Raw genomic sequence first — 21378 nt, forward strand, 5'->3', positions numbered from 1 at the left:
TGACGCGTCTCTTTATTTTGAAGTTTTTTGAAAATATCTTCGTTTTCTTTATATGTTCGAAATTTCGGTAGGTTTCCCCAGCAGGACAGGTTAATAACAAACCCGTTTTTAATATTTGTGTTAGATAGTAGCTTAAAATAAATAAATTAGAAGCAAAAAACATTAAATCGACAAAAATCTCGAGAATTACCAACTCTGCTAAAGTGAGACATTTTCAAGAACGCGAGGGAATTCTGCAGTTCAACACGAAGCAGCGACATCTATATCATTGAGAGAAATGTGGATTAGATCTACAAACGAAAATATTAACGAAATATTTCTAATATGTCTTATTACGTGCATTATCTGCAAACTCCAAATATATGAATATATGCCAAGTATTAACGTAAAGATAGAGCAAATAGTGGAAATTATCTATGGAAAAGGACGAATTGGTAGCACGATCGTAACGAAAAATGGTCTTTACCGGAACAGGCTCATTTCACGTAAGAAAAGAAATAGCTCAGTTAGTCAGCTGGTGGGTGTAGCCGAGCGGTCTGAGGCGTTAGGCTGATAATCGTGAGGTGAAGCCCATTGGGGGTTCGAGTCCCCCTGTAGTAGCAAGGGTGGAATTTTAACTGTCCTCGATGTTCCTGTGTTCGTGTCCCTGTCGTGTCTAGTAGTCCTGAGAAGTGGTTAAAATAGAAAAAAAATAGGAAGTTTAAAAAAAAGTTAGTTAAAGCAACGAGTCTATATGCCGAAGGTAGTGGGTTCGATCCCCGTACCGTTGTCATTTTTATCACTATGGTTATTTTATTTATTTTTTATGTGGGAAAGAATCAAATTATAACATGTGTGTAAAACTCATGACAATACCAAAAAAAAAAAAAAAAGAAAAGAAAAAAATGTCGTTGTCGCGCTTGCATTAGCGTCCCTAATTTTGTTTGCAAACAGTTTCGTAATTATTTCCCCTGTGCTCACTGCTCACTATATGCTCGCCGGCGCATAACGAATGTTTCCCAGTAAATGTTAATTCTAATTTGGAGAATTTTATAAAGTATCACAATATTTCTCACTAGATAATCTTCTATCTACGTGTTTGAATATTTTGATAACAGATTTCCCTATTAAATGTTTAATTTTCCCTAGATGTTTAATTACGGTAAAGTTTTACAATGTATTTGTATTGAATTGAAATTGTTTTGAATTTACTACATAAGGTAAGTAGCCCGAAGGAGGAAAACTCAAGTAATTGATATTCTACGTAAAAGCAACCTATTGTAGAATCATGATGCTTCTTACCTTCAGCACATAATCTTTACGTTAGAGAGTCAGACAGAGAAAAATCCTGGTTTTTCCTCCCCTATGACCACCCATCTTAAACCTCTACATACCATTGTTCGTCTCACAAAATTTTGGTGCTCCAAAAACATTCAAATAATAATAATAATCCCGAATATGCCATCCTTACATAATGTAAGGATATCTTAGTTTCTTAGTTTAAATATTAAATATCTTAGTTTAAAATGCTTTCTTTAGTAATTATTTGAGCAACCATGTAGGAGGGGGTACGACGTTTTATTTTGCCCCTCTCATTTCAATACCCTTCCAACAGAAAGTAATTTCTGATAAGCAGGGCAGACAAAATGAATAAGAAATATATTTACAGTATCTTCTCCCCTTTCATGATTGGAATATCACGTAATATTTTTTATTCTACCAAAGATGGCCCTGTGCGGTTAGGTAACTAAAGAAATACCTAATATATAGCGCGCCTTGATTGTAATATTACCGCTTCTTTATTTGTACGAAGGAGCCCCTACACAATCAAGGGTGACAAAAAGAATAGGAAAAGTGTCTATTGATTCCAGTGGCGGATCCAGCACGAACTCCTGGGGGGAGGGGAAGTGAAAGATTCTTTTGATGATGTGAAGCTGTCACAAATTACCACTTAACTAAACTAAACAATAGTGGGGTGAACCGGAACCCAGTCAGTTTAAATTGATATAAAAGTTTAATTTTTGGCTTCATATTAAAGTTTTGGTTTCAAATGAGAATTTCAGTCCAAGTGGTCAATGATCAAATCTCAAGGGGGGGGGGACTCTTCAGTATAGGGGGTACGGCTCCCTTATGGGAAAAGGCAAAAATATGAAAATGCTTATAACTTTCGAATTTTTCGCCTATTTTAAAGAAATTATTAGCTTCGTCTTCAAATGACAATTTCAGTCCGTGTGGACAATGATCAAATCTCGGAGGGCTCTTCCGTGTAGGGTAGGTGTTTCGGCTTCTTTATGGGACAAGATTCACGTAGTTGATATTGCAAAATTGTATACATGAGTGGAAACTTGCACCATTTGGTAAATTTTACCTCTTATATTTTGCAGATTCAGATTCCAAGCAATAGTTACTTCGCAAAGCTAAAAAAAGACACTTACTAGTTTCATTAAAATGAAATGTCTTTTATGAGAAGTTGTCATGGAGCAGACGAACGAACAGGCACCCAAACGTTGGTTAAGTCGCACGGTTGAAACTCGTTAAGCTCGCTTCAATTATTATTATTGTTATTATTATTGTTATTATTATTATTATTATTATTAACAATACTACTGCTACTACCAATAATAATAATCATAATAATAATAAAAAGCATTCACCTTTGGTGCATGGGGTCCATGGCTCGATTCCACTTCGCGCCAAGAGAAATTTGAGGTGGACAAATACCGTGTGCATGGGTATGGGTTTTCTTGGGATTTTCCATTTTCCTCCCACTTTCTTCATTTTACCATTTCATTCATCATCATTCTCCCTTAGCGTAGGTGCATAATCGTGCAACGTTAAACTAGATATTGCATTTAATTTTAATTTCAATAATAATAATAAAAAGTATTCAATTGAAAGGACTGTAATTTATGTTGACAGCAATTATCATAAATATGCAACCATTATAAAAACAATGCTTTGAGTAGAAATATAATCCTTTCCAAGTGTTAGCGAATGCGCACGAGATAAGACATGTTTCGAGAAAGAGACGAGACGCGCTTTGTGACATCCAAGATAAGACGAGACAAATGTTTTGGACGCGAGATAGCTTGTAAAATGTCTCGTCTTGTGTGGAATGTCTCGAAAACAAAAGTTAAGTCTTAAAATTATTTCTCAAGATCTATTCTCTCAGAAGTATCTCTCTGCCTTAAAATTAATAACGGCATTTGTGATTTAAAAAAGATAAACAATGCCTAAAGTTAATAGTTAACATTTTCGAAAAGAAGCTTCATTAAGGGTGAACCTGAAAGATATCCACAAACTTCGGGAGATGATTCGTGACATCAAAAGGAGACAAATGGTCCTCTTGCAGTTTTCGAATTCAGCTTCATTGTCGAGATAGAGGGTTGCCAACTGGTCGTGTTTGAGAAACTCACTGGGAATAAATTCAACTCCAAGAATAAACTACTACTCATATATTTTTCAGGTCAATTGATTTATACCATGTTGTAACATTAAATATTTGTTTATGAAGTGTGTACAAAATTTGCCAGTCTTTTCTGAGAAAATCGTCGAGAAAAAGTCACCTCCAAGAATAAACTACTCCTCGTAAATTTTTCTAAGAGAAATATCTGATACTGCAATATAGGGTTGTTAATTAAATATTGATTAATAAAAATAAACAAAACTGTTAAAACCATTTTTGAAAAAAAAAAAGCTTTTTTCGATTTTCGGTTGTTGGTAAAGCACACTTATTTTAGGTGGTAGGAAAGAAATTGGAAAAGCTCCTGTAGGAGTACTATGTAAACCCCAAGCTTAAAATTTGGTGTAGATACGTTGAAAGGTATGGCCTCTAGGCGAGTGCATAGAAAAGTGTACCGAACGGATGGACCGGAAGGACGGGTGTCGAAAAGTCACATTTTCGGTATGTAGACGCCATGAAACATGTAAATCCGTTGAAATCTGAATTTGATATATTATTTTCACAATCACTATATTTTCTTTTCTCTTTTGCCGCTCGAAAAAGAAAAGTCTGAGTTTACCACAAAAATCTAGGGAGTTTACCAAAAAATATTCAATCACAGGGCCACTGCACTAAACTTTTTCAATTCAATTTCTTAACTGTGTGAGGCCGCAGTTGTTACTGAAGTGCGTATTTGGATAATACGAATAAAATTATCGTATCATTCAAATACATCGAATGTCAGATTATCGAATAAAAAACTTCGATTGAAGAAAATCCACACTACAAAACTAACTCACACTTTGAGCACATTTTCATTAGACGTATAATAGATCAATTAATGCAATCATTGTTTATGAAATATGAAAAAAAATCAAATGAGTCATTTTTGAGAAAGTCGTTCAAAAAGAACACGTCAGGAGTAACCTACCTCTTGTGAATTGTTTCGAACAATGAGTTAAGATATACTTTTGGTTATTAATGAAATATTTATTTGCGAAATTTGAACAAAATCGCCTGTCGTTCGAGAAAATTGTCGGGAAAAAAAACTTGACCCCCAAAATAAACTATCCGTCGTAATTGTTTTTCATAGAAATTACTTATACTAAAATATAGGGTTATTAATGAAATACTTATTTATGAATTATCAATAAAATTGTCCGAGTAATTTTTGAGAAAATCGTGAGGGAAAAATAACTCCCCGAATAAACTCTCTCTTGAGGATTCTTTCAGGGTAAGCGAGTTATTCCATATTATTAGGTTTTTAATGAAGTATTTATTTCTGAGTACGAGCAAAATTGTTTGACTCATTTTTGAGAAAACTGTAGAGGAAAAACACCCCCAAGAGTAAACTACACCTCGCATATTTTTTTCAGGACAAACGAGTTTTGCAATATTGTTCGGTTATTAACGAAATATTTATTTTTGAAATATGAATAAACTCTTTTGAGTCGTTTTTGAGAAAATCGCCCAGACAACACACTCCACTAAGAATAAACTACTCCTCGCATTTTTTTTAGGACAAACGAGTAATGCCATATTGTTAAGTAATTAATGAAATATTTATTTATGAAATATGAACGAAAACACTTGAGTCCATTTTGAGAAAATCACAGAAAAAACTCACCCCTTAGTATAAACTACCCCTTGTAGATTTTTCTCAGATAAATGCCTTATAACACAAAATAGGGTTGCTGATTAAATATTGATTTATAAAAAAAAGAAAGAAAACAAGATCATTAGAGCCAGTTATGAGAAAATATCTTTTTTCTATTTTCATCGTACAGGAAACTATCCTTATTTGGAGAGTAGGAGAGAAATAAAAAAACTATAGGAAATACTATGAAAATCTTAAACTAAAATTTGGTGCAGATAAGTTGAACAGTATGGCCTCTAGGCGAGTGCATAGAAAAGTGTAGCGAACGGACGGACGAACAGATGGACATGTATCGAAAAATAACTTTTTCGGTGTGATGGGCTATATTACGTGTAAATTCGTTGAAATCTCAAATTTGGCTTTTTATTCGAACGCCATACTTTCTTTCATTTGTCACTTCAAAGTAAAAGGAACTCAGAACTACAGATAAGAGAGACCTACTTTAACACATAGACATTTATTGATTTTAAACTGTTTTAGTTTGTGTCATTTCACTTCCAATTGAAAGGTTTTACCATGACTAACGGCATAGCAATGACGAGACGGAAGTTTTCAGGAAGTAAATGCATTCAGTAGTCTAGACTTCATTACATGTATCAGCCTGTTTTTACTTCTGCAATTGTTGACAGCTGTAATTTCGTCCAAACGCTACATGAAATAATTCTTGGTTGACGTCATTGTGTTACTATTTTAGTATTGTTCTCTTCAGACTTGGTTGAAGTTTTGTCATAACGGTTATACATTTTTTTCTTATTTCAACGTTATACATAAGAATAAAATGTTGTGGTGAGTGGATAGATTCGAACCTACGAACATTGAGTTTTTATTCTTCCAACACTTTACCAATGGACCAAGCTTTGTCTTCACGTTAACGCACGGTTACAGGGTTTATTACGATTTAAATAAAATGGCTGGCTGTTAAGAGTTTCCTGCTCACATATTTCGACAATAAAATTTCATTGCTTCGTAGATACGTAGAGCAATGTTTAGATACACATTTTAGGAGAGTGAATTTTGGTGTATATAGTAATTTCATGCCAGATGAAAGCTGGATAAGTTTTGATAGCATGTTTCATATGTAGTTCTCAATAATAGGCCTTCTGTTCGGCGTGAAGTTCCAAGGTTCAGCATTGACTAGCAGTTTTTGCTATTAATATCCCTTCTAACAATATTGGCAGTGGACAAAAGTTAGCCCGTGTTGAAGCTTTTTGCTCCTAATTTAGTTATTTTACTTTATTATTTAACGAATATATTGAAAATTGTCAGCAGACACGTATGCAGTAATTTATTTCGGGAGGGGTCTGACTTCAATATTAGGATAAATTATAATAAAATTTTAAAAGATAATCCCCAAATTTAGGCTAAATTTACAGAAAAGTTGGGATTTCAGAGAGGTCCGGATCCCCTGGACCCACCCCTAAATGCGTCCTTGTTTGTCAGTAACGTTTCCTCATTTTGAAACCCTCAAATACTTCGGATATATAAAGGAAAACGAGTTATTTTCGATGAAATATCACTTCAAGGAAACGCGACAGTTTTATTGCACATGGTGGTATCCTACGTTCACAATGGCAAGAATTCTTCTCTGCTATTCTGCTCTGTCGAAAGGTTAGGTTTGTAAAATATTACTCCTACTAACAAGCATGATTGGCAGATTGAATAATGAACACAACTCAACAGAAATGCATGCTGAACTTATATTTATAGCTACCCCTTGGTGATTTGCCCTCAAGGTCAATCGAGTGGTAATTCAGTTCCGTCTTTGTTCTTAAGCCATGTTCGTATTACTTCGAACAGTTATGATAATGAAAAGCATGCCTCGTAATATAACAGACTTCTTTCGCGTAAGAAATCGAAACTCAGTTGGTCAGAGCAACTAGTCTGTACGAATTAGGTTGTTAGTTCGAGACCAGTATGAGTAAGGGTTTTAATTACTATTGTTTTCATCTTTTTTATGTGAGGAAAAATCAAATTGTGACATCGCGATATCAAATGTATTTGGTTAGGTAACTTTGTCTTAGCTAAACTTTAAACATCAGTAACCGTCGAAATTATTTCACTAACCGATTACTTACTGAACATTTCAAACACATCAAACCAGTGGCATAACATGAAGGTTAACCTCTCCTCCGCAGTCCTTAGTTATGCGTCCATACTTTCAGGGGCGGACCAAGGGCCGGGCAACTGCCCGGGGCGCTAGAGAAAGAGGGGCGCCAAAACGAGCTTCAAAAAGTAAATTTTATAATGTGTTTTCTACTCACGTTTCTGGTTTATATTCTTGTAAAGTAGTGGCAATTACACGATCTTTTTCCATTTCACCATGGAAGAAGAGAGTTTCATAGTACTAACGGGCTGTATCGAAAAATGGAGAGAGGGCATGTAGAATAAAGAGTGGCGGGGAAGTAAGTATTGTTTGTTTGTTTGCTTGAGTTTAGCGTTCCACGATTATGCCTTAATGGCCAAGGGAGATGTGGATATTAATTATAGTGAAATCCGAACCACTTTTATCGTTCAACAGTAACCCACCGGGAATTGGACCCGGTACCACAGAAGGCAGGCGTGCTAGACCCCACTAGACCAAGCGAGGGGGGGAGGAGTTCGTATTGTTTATAGCGGGCCATATTCTTTGTGAAGTTTTCCTAGGTAATGAATTTCTTTTTGAAAAATGGGTTTAAAATATTAAAAACACTATGATAATATGTAAAATATAGGCTAGTACTAGGGGGAGGGCGCCAAAAAGTCACTTTGCCCGTGTGAAAATTTGGCCTGGTCCGCCCCTGCGTACTTTCTGTATATTTTTTGGCCTTGCAGCTTCTGTGGTCCCCACACCACAGGTTTGCGGGAGCGCTATTTACGCCTATGCTTCAAACGTAATTCAATAACTGCTTAAATTCTACCATCAGAGTGGAAACGGGAATATATATTTTTCTAATAGTCCCATAGAACTTTCACTCAGAATGCCACATGCAATTTTTCAGAGTGGGCTCTGGCTAAGAAGAAGGAAGACCTGATGTTTCCTAAGTAAGTTCCTTTCAGAAAGTTTGCTATTTCTTTAACGGTGATGTAAATAAACATACTCATCGTTATTAGCCCGACACCAAACCATCCTGGACAAATCCCTCTAGAACAATGATCGGCAAAAGTTTATTCTGCCTAATTTTATAAGCGACTCAAGGGTGAAACACTTGTTAACGAAAGCAATGCTGTGTATATACTGCCTTGTTTCTGACAAAATATTAAGTGCTTTGTAATCTTTAGACACTTTTAATATTCTTTTTGTCACCCTTGGTTATGTAGGGCAGAATCGAACAAATAAAGAAGAGGTAATATTACAGTCAAGGGGCGATATAAATATATTAGGTATTTCTTTTGTTACCTATCCATAACGACCTAGGGTCGTCTTCGGTAGAATAAAAAATGCTACGTGATATTCCATTCATGAAGGAGGAAAGGATGCTCTAAATATATTTCTTATTCATTTTGTCTTCCCTGCTTCTCAGAAATTATATACTTTCTGTTGGAGGGTGCTGAAAAGAGAGGGGGGAAATAAAACGTCGTGAGCCCTCATACATTTTAAATTTTGTGACGTGGTTGCTTAAATTATTACTAAAGAAAGCACTTTAAACTAAGATGTTTAAAGTTGCTACATTATGTAAGTGTGGCATATTCAGGAATAATAATAATAATAATAATAATAATAATAATAATAATAATAATAATAATAATAAATATGAATATCTTTGGAGAGCCGAAATTATGTGACACGAATCATTACATTTAGAGCTTTAAGATGAGTGGTCATAGGAGAGGAAAAAACAGGATTTTTCTCTGTCTGACTTTCTAACGTTAAGATTATGTGCTGAAGGTAAGAAGCATCATCATTCTACAATAGGTTGCTTTTACGTAGAATATCAATTACTTGAGTTCTCCTCCTTCGGGCAACTTTCCTTATGTAGTAAATTCAAAACAATTTCAATTTAAGACAAATATTTATAGGGAAAATTAAATATTTAATAGGGAAATCTGTTATCAAAATATCCAAACACGTAGATAAAAGACTATGTAGTGAGAAACATTGTGAAACTTTATAAAATTCTCCAAATTAGAATTAACATTCACTGGGAAACATTCGTTATGCATCAGTGAGCATGTAGTGAGCAGTGAGCATAGGGGAAATAATTACGAAACTGTTTGCAAACAAAAATTACACACACTAATGCAAATGTGACAACGACATTTTCTCTTTTTTTGGTATCGTCATGAGTTTTACACATATGTTACAATTTGATTCTTTCTCAAATAAAAAATAAATAAAATAACCATATTGATAAAAATGACAACAGCTCTTCCATGAGATTCGAACCCACTACCTTCGGCATACAGACTCGTTGTTTTAAGTAACTGAGCTATTTGTTTTTTTACGTGAACTGAACCTGTTCTATAGTATAGAGTATTTTTCATTACGATTGTGCTACCAATTCGTCTTTTTTCCATAGGTAATTTCCACTATTTGCTCTATCTATACGTTAATACTTAGAATAGATTCATATATTTGGAGTTCGCTGATAATGCATATAATAAGACATATTAGAAATATTTCGTTAATATTTTCGTTTGTAGATCTAATCCACGTTTCTCTCAGTGACATAGATGTCGCTGCTTCGTGTTGAACTGCAGAATTCCCTCGCGTTCTTGAAAATTTCTCACTTTAGCAGAGTTGGTAATTCTCGAGATTTCTGTCGATTTAATGTTTTTTGCTTCTAATTTATTCATTTTAAGCTAATATCTAACACAAATATTAAAAACGGGTTTGTTATTAACCTATCCTGCTGGGGAAACCTTCCGAAATTTCGAACATATAAAGAAAACGGAGATATTTTCAAAAAACTTCAAAATAAAGAGACGCGTCATATATTTTGCTCACAATAGTACATCACATGCTCAGATTTTTTTAGCTTTCCTACTTTCACCTGATTTTCTGTAGCTCTCTGATATACACATTATATTAATATTTCTTTTGATACTTCCTGCATCTTCCCAGACTCCAATAGTTTTTACATTTCACGTCGCTATATTTTTATCCTTTGCCCTTATTTCGTGTTGGCTTACCTATTTTTTGTCCTTCGCCATGACTATTTTGGTATCCATAACGTCCATCCATGTTGCAAGGCCAATGCGTTCGCTTTCTAACGGGTTCTTAAACGTGTTAACTTCACTCCAACCCCCAACCAGGAGAGCCAGGATTTTCTGTCAGGATTACTTTCGTTAGTCTTATTAGAACCCTCTACTAAATGCAAGGGAGCAGTGCTGAGTTGGTCCGCCCCGGATGGTGTTCCTCTAGCACTGCCGTGTCGTGACAAAACGCTGTAACTTTGGCGGAGAAGTTTTGCGAAAATGAGCCGTAAAGTTTTCATTCGAAAATGTGATCTGTATCGTGTAGAACCAGTGTATCTTGACTTGGAAACACGTGGTTTCATGTAATGTTACGTAAATGCATGTTGTGTGATTTTGGTGAAAATTGATTGGTTGACCATTATTGCCTAGTTACACTGGTTCTACACGATACAGATCACATTTTCGAATGAACTTTACGGCTCATTTTCGCAAAACTTCTCCGCCAAAGTTACAGCGTTTTGTCACGACACGGCAGAGCAGCTACCTGGAGAGGCGCCTGGTGGGAGCCCAGCTTCTTTCCTATGTCATGAATGTAGTGTCTAGTGAATATCCTTGTGATTGATCTTTGATTTAACTGGTGTGTTTGGTGATATCTTGAAATGTTTACACTGACTAATTTTTTTTTTTTTTTTTTTTTTTTTTTTTGCAGAAATATACAGAGCTTGCCATCTACGAAGTTATTCATACAATGATCTATGAGGAGAAATTCAACATCGAATGCAAAATGGGTGCCTGAAGAAAGTTTTCTAGGGGGCATCTCCATGGTTGCTATATTATGTATGGTGTTTAATATATGTGGTTTGCTATATTACGTACATATTTTCGTGAGCCAGGGGGGCCCGGACCCCATCCTGCCCTCCCCTTCGGACGCCCATGAATGCAGAGGAAGATGCCGTATCGTCTTGCTTGAAAATCTTTTGTTGGAATCTTAATCTATAATTGCAGAATGACATTTTTATATGTTTTTATAGCTTTATTAAAAGAAAAAAACTTACAAACTGCGTTATTTTATTGGTTTATACTCATGTAAAATATCGTTACAGCATCACGGTCAAGAACAATCTTTTAGTGATCAAGAAGTCAGTAGCGGTTCGTGGTCTGTAAAACCAGCAGTTGCAGTATCAAAAGGTACATGTTTACGCGCGACTTCCACTCCACCCCCAACCTTCCTTCTCTTGTTCTTTGCCTCCAAGCTCTACTGCTATGTTTATTGATTTAAGTACAGGGTGACCCAAAAGTAGGTATACAGACCCGTACTGAATTTTATATCATTTCTTATTGTTATCAAACAGGTAGACTTAGTTTCTTTATTATTTGTTCTTAACGTCTTTTTACTTATAACTTAAGCCCAGAATAGTCGAAGCAAATAAATACATAAACTGGAATGTTACACTTGATCAATGCAGGGGTGTGTACGTACTTTAGGGCCAACCTGTATATTAACAATTACTGAACTAACCTATCTTTTCTCTTTCCTTCCGAACAAGGTAAACAATCACTGTCATTGCACATTTATACGTTATGCATATACGACACTTTTAAACAAGAAATAAATATAATGTAGCATGTGCTGTAAGGCACGGAAATATAAACAGCATGAGAGCATTACGGAAACATTAAAGAAAAAGAATATATATATATATATTAAAGCTAAACAAAATTATTTAATTAAATAAATCGTACCTTATTTGAAAAGGAAGTCCATCTTTCATTCTTTTCGAGCTGCAATTTTTTCTATTACTTGTTAATTAAAATCTGGAATGCTGTTCACCAAGTCTCTCTCAATAGATAACATTGCCAGCGCAGATAGTCTCTCTTGTGTCATGGTATTCCGTAGAAAAGTCTTTATTCTCTTTAAGGTAGAGAAGCATCTTTCTGCCTCCGATGAAGTCATTGGAATGACGAGCAAAACCTTCAGAAGTTTGGTTATTTCAGAAAAGGTTCAATGTTATTGTGCTGGAAAAATTCTAATAAACTAACTGATCCAGATATTGATGAAAACTCCGCAGTGTTATATATTATGGAAAGTTCGAAATGAAGCTGCTTTGCGTTGACAAATTGATAGAAGTCGCAAACGTTTTGAACAATTTCTTCTGGAAATTCCTTCCTGTATTCTCCAAACTTTTCATTACAGAATAAAGTGCCCGCCACAAGATGGCCAGTAAAACTAAATCTTTGTTTAACGTTACTAATAATCGCATCACACACTTCCTTCGCTTCCATGTTTAGTTGTGTGTTATCAGTTTTTCTTCTTTTCGATGTCTCCGACGAAACTAAAGGCTCAATATCTATTTCTTCGTTTCTTATTTTTTCAACACTTTCTACAAAAACTGAAACATACTTTTGAGCACCTACCACATCAATGTCCTTTATTTGGAACTGTCCATACAAGATGTCAACATGAGGTAAAATTTTGTGGAACAGAGTTAGCCAAAACACAAAGCTGCGTCTAGCAAGCGTGTCAATGTGCGCTCTTGCCTTCTAGATTGTGCTCGAATTTTTAATATCTTCATTATTTAGAATATGTTTCAAACATTGAATTATTTCTTTTCTGTACAGATAAATTGTATTAACGCCGCGCGATTGGAAATTCCATCTCGTAGGAACAGACCGGGGAAGTCTTTTCTTTACTATATCATCAAGTAATTTTGTACGCTGTGGACTTGTTGAGAAGAAGGAACAAACTCCCTGCAAAGTGGCAAAAAATATTCTAACATTTCTCACCACTGAAGCAGCATTGAGCATAATTAGATTCAGCTGGTGGGCATAACAATGAACGTACTCGGCGTTTGGAAACTGTTGTTTAATAATTGCTTGTACTCCTCCAGACGTTCCGGACATTACTGATGCGCCATCGTACGTCTGCGCGATTAATTTCTGTGGGGTCTCCTCTAACCTATGTTTTTCAAGTTCTTTTAACAGGTATGACGCCAAAGTTTTTGCATCGTGTTTAGGAGGTTCGAGGAAAGTCCAAAATCTTTCAACTGGTTTTCCATTCACTAAATGTCGATAAATGACGGCCATTTGAAAAGTATTAGCCACATCACTAGTTTCGTCTGCAATCACAGATAAAAATTCTGATTCTTTTACTTCTTGTGAGATTTTGTTCTGGCAAACTTCTAACATAATATTTAAAAGTTCATTTTGAATCGTTTTAGATGTTCCCTTAATAACAGTAGCTTTCTCCAAATGAGTTTTCATGGCTGTGTCAAGTTCTGCACTGAAATCAATGAGGTCACGGAAAACACCTGGGTTTGAAGATCATTCTGTCTCGTCATGACCCCGCAACGCTAATTCAAATGCACCACAAAAACGTACGCAATTAATTATAATATTTAGAATATAACGATTATGTCTCACTCTTTCGTTATGCAAAGCTATATTTCGCCTATACTCACTGTCTAACTGCTGAGCTATATTGGCAGTACCAAATAAAGCTAACTGTAATACATTTTTCATATGGACATTTGTAGCTTTGTGTCCCTTAATTCGTTCACTCAAATGATTAATATCTTTTATGCCTATTTCAGTCCAAGCACGTTCACCCCCAAAAAGTAAACAAGGGAAACAAAATAAAGCATTTTTTTCCTCACAACCACAAAGTCAGTCTTGTGTTCTTATAATACTCGATTTTAAAAGAGCGCTGAAACTGTCTCTTACCTGTTTTGACTGTTTGATTGATTGTTAAAATTGGTGTTGGACGCTCTAACCTTTTTATTTCAACCTTCTCCTCGATCGGCCTACGAGAAAACGGGGTCCTGAGAAGACTGCAAACTGAATTCATTTTGAGTTTTCTGTTACTAGCGTTATATTTTAATATTAAAAATATCACTCACAGGCTAAGAACAAAAACACCATCACATTCTTCAAACACACACTTACAATAAAACAGCACAATAGGATTTTCAATTGTAACAATATTATGAGCAAAACCTCGGACACACTCTGCATATCACTCCCTCTATTCTATTATTATTATTATTATTATTATCATTGCGAGTTTGTGGTTTGTTCTTCCAAACTGCCTCGACCCACGCAACACCCACGCCTTCATCGCTGGTGAGTGAAGGAATTCATAACTATTACAGAGGCTGAGTGGCAGTTGCCAAGGTCTCCGCAACTGGATGGAGACCATACAACAGGATAGGAGCGATGCAAGAATAAATGTGCTTTCCAATGTTAAGAAATAGGAGCTCTCTGCCGTATGCTCAATGCTATTGGATCCAGTGGCAACGCTATTTGCCACTGGATGTGTATTTCTCTCTCTTTCTTTCAGTTTTTTGACATGATTTTTTAAGAGGTACATCAATACTGTTTTGTGCTAAAGAGCAAAGGATTATTTTTACGAAAACATTATTTAAAAAATTAAAAAAAAATCTTTGGAGGTAAAAATCATATACAGTTGCACAACCGTGCAACATATAGTACCAGCCGCCACTGCAAGAAGTACACATATTTTATGGTGGGATTAAAGAAATCAATCCTCTTTAGTGCAAAAACACGCCTTATTTCCTAATTCTTATACCGTAAAGAATTATGTTAAATTTCAGAATGTTTGATTATGAATTTGACAATGTTGTAAACATTGAATAATTGAATCATCAATCTTATGCTGATTTATAAGATTGATGAACTTTTACAATAAGCAAAAAGTGATCATGGTAACTAGCCAACTTTTCTACTCTTGAAAAGACTTGGTCACAAGAAAATAGCAGTGTAAAACTTTAGTGATTCATATTCAAATAAAGTAATTCTAGTTTTTAGATGAAAACTTTGAAAACATTCATTCGCCTAGCTGTTTCCGTTGATCGCTAGGTCAAGTTTTCTCTCTCCTCGGTTTTATAAGAATGTTTAAAAAATTAGGGTATATAGACTCTCTACCAACTGTATTTAGCAGCATTAAACTCTTCTCATTCAATTTTAAGAGAAAATACACCTTGTTGGAAAGATCCTGATTAGATCCATTCCACTTGAAAGGGTACGTCATGGGTTTCTAATGACTTAGGCAAGATCTCTGTAATATTTCAACAATAGCCCAATAGAGAAACGCAACAATTGTGGCCAAATTTTCATTGAATTGAATTCTAAACGATTTTGTTTAGGTTAAAAGTGATTAGAGAAGTTTAGGATTAGAGAAAATCGGTAATAAAGAGATACTTTTTCAGGGATCTATTAAACGTCTCCAAAATACATTACATCTCCATTGTTAACTTTCTATTAAACCGGAAGCGGTTAGAATTTACTATAGGAAAGGTGCCGAAAATCGGATACTGTTTGGAAAAAAAGGAATAAAAACTTTACCAACAGATATTTCATTGATATACCTAGGTAACCTCTTCTAAATATTCTGTTACCTTTGTAGATTATAATTTGAAAGTTTCGAAGCAATGAAGAAATATTAAAGAAAAGATACATACACTTTGGTACAAAGTGGCATTTTTCTCAGTTCGAAGAAAGGTTGCTCAATATCGCATAGTAAGGGGTTCTAATATCGGACGGAAATTAAATGAGAAGGATTTAAGGAAAACCTCAATTGGAGAAGACTGTGCATTATATTTATTATATTACATGGTGTAAACATAGGCTATAGAAAACGTAAAGTTACAAAACATGTAGATTTAACTAAACGCTGTTCTACAAAATAGACTACTTTCTAAATATCTACATATGTAAATCTATTTTTACTAAACATTGTTTGACAAAGTTGTAAACGTTTTCAACATGTAGATTTACTTTTAACTAAACATTGTTCAACAAAAAAGGCTACTTTCTAATAATGTAACTAAACGTTGTTCTACTTATCTGTAATAGGATCTACCAAGAAGTTAAATTACTGGCAAAAATCACAAAGGATTTCCACGTGTTTGGATCAGTGCCTGTACATAGCACTATTAAGATATTGGATACATCGTATCCTTCGTTCACCACCTTTGTCAAGTTTATATGGCTGTGAAAAAAACACACATTCGTCATCTGCACAATCTTCCGCATCGGTTGAGAGAAGAAAACTTAATGAATCGTGTGAAGAAGATGTTTCATCTATGATGATGATGATTATTATTATTATTATTATTATTATTATTATTATTATTATTATTATTATTATTATTATTATTATTATTATTATTATTGGAAGAACGCTTTCTCATATGATGAGCGTTGCAGCAACAGCCTGGAGCATAGCCTCAGGATCCCACTTCTTCCCTTGAACGATTTTTGTCATCTGTAATAATCGAAGAATGACATTAGCAATACCGTTCCCTTGTATCTGACATCTGATATTTAGAACCTCTGTACTATCCGATATTTGGCAACGTAGTTCGTGTGTCAACTTTCAACTATATACGTCATGTAAACAGAAACGAACCACCAAAACATCATGTAATTTAAAACTACTCGTCTTAGCCTACATTATAATTATAGTATGAATATGATTAGGTTACCTTTATGGACGAGATAATGCAATCAATTGCAGTATTAGAAATATTTCACAAGGTTAAAATCACAAAACATTTTACCACATAAATAAACATGTTGCGAGAGATATCGTAACTCAGGCGCCTAATAGCCCACCGATTGGTGTGCAGTTACGATACCGGCCGCTAGGCTGCAGCACCTTACACGGAATATTTCTCGTTATCCGATATTGGGAAACCATCCGATATTCGGCATCTTGACCCTACAACTTACAGTTTCAGTATTGATCTACATAGAATAAAGACGCTAACAGATAGCGAGAAGCGGTTCTTTGGAATTATTTAGCTTTCTAACAATAGGTACCATTTTCTCACTTAATCTTTTGTTCCAACCGGTCGTAACACAATCATTTCCGCTTTTGACATTGATCGCAATAGAACAAAAATTGTAATAGATAGCGAGAAGCGTTTTATTCTGTGGTCAGTAAATTATTATTTCTGTTCATCCCCAAAATATATTCCATCTCTACACCAATATGCCCACTAAAACAGAGAGAAATAAACCACTGACTGTTGATTGCTATGGAGTGAAAACGGTGACAGATAGAAACTGTTTTCTGAAATTTCTTAAATGTCTCAAGAATACATTTCATTTTCAACCTTAAATTTCTATTAAAACCAGAAGTGATACTAAATATCAGTCAAGAATTAGAGGCAGAATTTAGCTCTCTCTCCAATATGTTCGATTTCTTTTAAAGTAGTTATAACTTTCGCAACAATTGTTGGATTTTTATACAATGGTGTATATTGAGTCCGCACGATCCTGGATCTTATCATCAGTCTTCATACTTTTCATTAAAGATTACACGTAAAACTTGATAAACATCTTATAAATGCGTAAGACATTATCTGTTCGTAAGACAAATTCAACGGCAGACAAATCATGTTATCTCTTCACCTATTTCTAGAATATGTGCAATTATGCTGAAATTACGGCACTTTAAAAAGTTTACCATAATTTCTGCCTGATACGCAAAGCTTACTGTCAAATATTAAAATCACCTATGAAAATTTTACGGTTTTGAAAATAATTCTCCTTCTTTTCCTAATGTCATGTTGTTTATTACTAAAAACGGTTTAGAATGGTTTATGTTGTATGAAGTAAATCATGTGCATAACGATTTTTCGGAAAATTTTAAAATAAAACATCGGGATAATTATAGATTAGAAAATTTCAAATTCTTTGAAATCTTCGGTCATGTTCATCACATAATTCTTTGAATGACTAATTTTATGTAAAACATTCTATGCAGAATTCATCTTCCTGAAAATTTTAATTCAAAAAAATCAAATTTTTACGTTATCTTTTTTTTTTTCGAAAAATGGTTATACTTATCAAGGAAAAGTTTAATAGCCTGTTTCACATATCAATTTGGTAATATTTTTTGTTGTCTTATAAGAGATTTCTGACAGAAGAATTTTCCAATTTCTGCTAAAAAAAATATATATATAGAAAATACTCTTCTTGCTTGTAAAGATATTTTCTGTAAAGAAATTCAATAAACAAAATTATTTTCCGTAGGTGCATTTTAAGCATGCAAATAACTAACATGTATACCATACACCAATCTAATTAAATATTGAATTAAAAGTTTTTCTTTAGAATTGGACGAATTAAATAGAAGCGGGAACTTAGCCTGCACAGACGTTGAAAAATAGTAATTCTTATTCAAGCATTTTTTCATTAACAGTAGGATATTTCCGGAAAATATACTGAAATACTTTCTAGTGTACGAAAGGTATAAGTTACTTCCTGTTGTAAAGAATTTCTATAGGTAAAAGATGAATTATGCTTATGCCTTAAAAAATATGCACTTTTTAAAAACAAAATTCGAATGGAATCTGAACAATTACAATTAAAATTAACATGCATTAATTTTCTCAGCTCAATAGTTTTATACCTGTTTATTTATATTTATTAATATTAATTATCTATGTTCGGTATGCCTAACTTTATACACTCGACTGAATCGTCACAAGACCTTCTCTCGCGAACTTTTTAAAAACGAAAACATAATTATTGAAGGTTATAAGTACCCTTCTGATACCAAACTGGCATTACATACACATATCACTTTTATTATCTTTTAATACGTTTTATCAATATCTATTGTTACTGTTGTTGAAGTTTGGCATTGATTTTTCTCAGCTCTGAGACGTGGGTTTACAGTTGAAGATGAAATTCGAACCAACTTAATTCATTCAAATTTTAATTCTTTCCAATCGGGAATTGTAATCGGGACTCCGAGCATCAAAGGCATGCGCACTGGCCAGTAGACCAGCAGGAAGAGCTATTTCTATCTGTAGCAATTGATAAAATTATTTCATAATTTTTTGAACTTTCATTTCATTTTTATTACCAGTTTTGTTTGAAAGTCCTAACTCTTCGTAACAATCGATTCATTTTCCCTTTATATAATATTACGCACTAAATTCTACATTAAATTACACACTTCGACATTAATTTTAAATTTAATTCATTATTTTTACAGTGTTAGAATTTTTAATTTTAAGCCACTAAAATTACCATTAATTTTTCTTACAATGGTTGGTTATATTGTTATTTAAGACACAAAAATGATAGTCTTTTTTTCTTCTTTTTGAAGAGGTACGACAGTGAACATAGGTAGTGCTGATGGAAACTTTATGTTTTATTATTATTACTATTCTTAAGAAATTAATTCGTGAATGAGCGTTATTGTTAAAACTTATGTAAATGAGCGATCACAGTTAAGTTCCATTCTTCGTTCCTTGTAAAAGCCATTAAATAGGAAGTTGTTAACCACGGTAAACACCTTCGTCATCCTTGTTTTTTAGCCTATTGATTTACTGGTTCTTATTCGGGAAATTATTTTTTAATTTTGTTTCAGAAGTTTTAGTGGATGTGATTTTACGATTTCTTCTTCAAGTCTAGTGAAAGATCCATATGCTCTTTCAAATTGAATTTGCATTAAAATATTACTCAAATCAAATTTGATAATTAACTATTTAAATCTTAAATTGCAAAATGTAATGTTCAAAAAGAAACATTCAAGTAAATTTCAAGAAGCAATAAAGTCAAACTGCTAAAATTCCTGTCCATTTCAAGGAAAACAAATACAAAATCCCCCCGAAACCAATAGACTAAAAAGAGATCAATAGACTGGTATTCAATATCACTGAATAACATACATACTGACGAAATTAAAAGAAACCTATTGAATTAAAGGCAAAGACATTTATTTGTAAAATTTAAGTATATGTATTTCAGCATAGGTGATGTTTGTAAGCTCCAAAGTTTGACTTTGTTCATTCTATTGACGAAACAGCTTTCCATTCACCAGCAACTGATATTCTTCCCTCTCTTTGGATACCATTTAACTTGGACATTAAATTATGAATCTCTTCCAGCATGACTCATCTTCTTCATAGATGGGTATTTTCTGTCTTCGGCATTGATCCTTTTCTTCCTTCCATTGCTTTTGTAAGTATTCCTCCATTCTTCTTATTCTTCTTCTTATTATTATTTCCAGTATTCCTTTTTATTATGCCAACTTTAAAACAGCTTTCTGCCACCAGCTTCAATGGGGTGGCTGAAAGAATGACTTGGTGGGGGGAAGACAGACAAAGGAGCACGAAAACTTCAGGAGAGACATCTGGGCCATAGGACATCGGGTCAGATGAAAATGTAGGCATCAGACTAAGTGTTTGGGCGCTGATAAAAATGCCATAAGCTATGTAGAAATATACATAACATATGGAGAGCCAGGTAAGGTATGTGTCGTGTAAGTGTAATTGTTCATATAACTATCATGATAGGAGAGGGTACACAAAAATAACCGGAATTACAACACAGTATGGATACGTTTTGTAATTACAGAATGTGCCACTCGACATTGTAGCTTGTCATTCCCTAGCCAATGTCAGGAGTGGCGTCAGCCTGCAAGTGGTTCCTGCTTAGTGCTGCATTGTGTGTCTTCCTACTCGTGGTGTCCTGTGATTATTGTGATGTATGACCACAAAGAATAAGGGGATGTCTGAAATAGTTTTTGTTGGTAAAAAATTACTGCCGAGATTACAGTTATCCGTCAGTAAGCACTTAAGAAAAGTAAATAACTTGTGTAAATAACACGATTAGGATGCTTTTCCCCTTTCAAAAATGGCAATATGTCAGTTGAATACATGGTTTCTTCAAAAAGTATCTGATTTCTTTTTTCGTTAAGAAATATATAAGAAGCAGTTAATAAACAATTAGGCAGAAGATATTGCATAAAAAACTATGGTATTTAGAAAAATTGGGTCAAACCAGACAAGTGGTTATTGGTGTTAGGAAAACGATTCTCCCGTTTTACTCGCTAAATGCGTTACGTGTTTAGCAAGGAATAAGAAACGATGATAACCGAGCAGTAGCCGTGTCGTCATTTCATATTTAAAGTGACGTCGATAGAAGAGCAGCAGGGTGTTGTGTGCTTTTAGACAGCGAAGGTGTATGAAGTGAAATTCATCGTCGAATGGAAAGGATTTACGGAGAATGCTCAAGTCAACCATTGGAGGTGTAAGCCAGCACACAATAATGCCGGTCCAAAGTCCGGATAAATAGCGAGGATTAGTGTCAGGAAGGGCTTCCGGCTGAAAAAAAAAATATTATAGCATACTTTAATCTTGCTTCG

At 34.4% G+C, this 21378-nt stretch overlaps 1 protein-coding gene across 1 annotated transcript in view; it reads left to right on the forward strand.

The window, feature by feature from the left end:
- The window catches only part of LOC145662832 (uncharacterized), a 52296-nt gene extending 40994 nt beyond the window's left edge, over nt 1-11302 (forward strand). Inside the window, exon 3 of the transcript XR_014127108.1 lies at nt 10903-11302. The gene's annotated coding sequence lies outside the window, so the exon portion shown is untranslated. The remainder of the gene's footprint in view (nt 1-10902) is intronic.
- The last annotated feature ends 10076 nt before the right edge of the window (nt 11303-21378 follow it).

Source organism: Thermobia domestica, chromosome 10 (assembly GCF_964235325.1).
Source record: "Thermobia domestica chromosome 10, izTheDome1.hap1.1, whole genome shotgun sequence".
Classification (NCBI taxonomy): Eukaryota; Metazoa; Arthropoda; class Insecta; order Zygentoma; family Lepismatidae; genus Thermobia; species Thermobia domestica.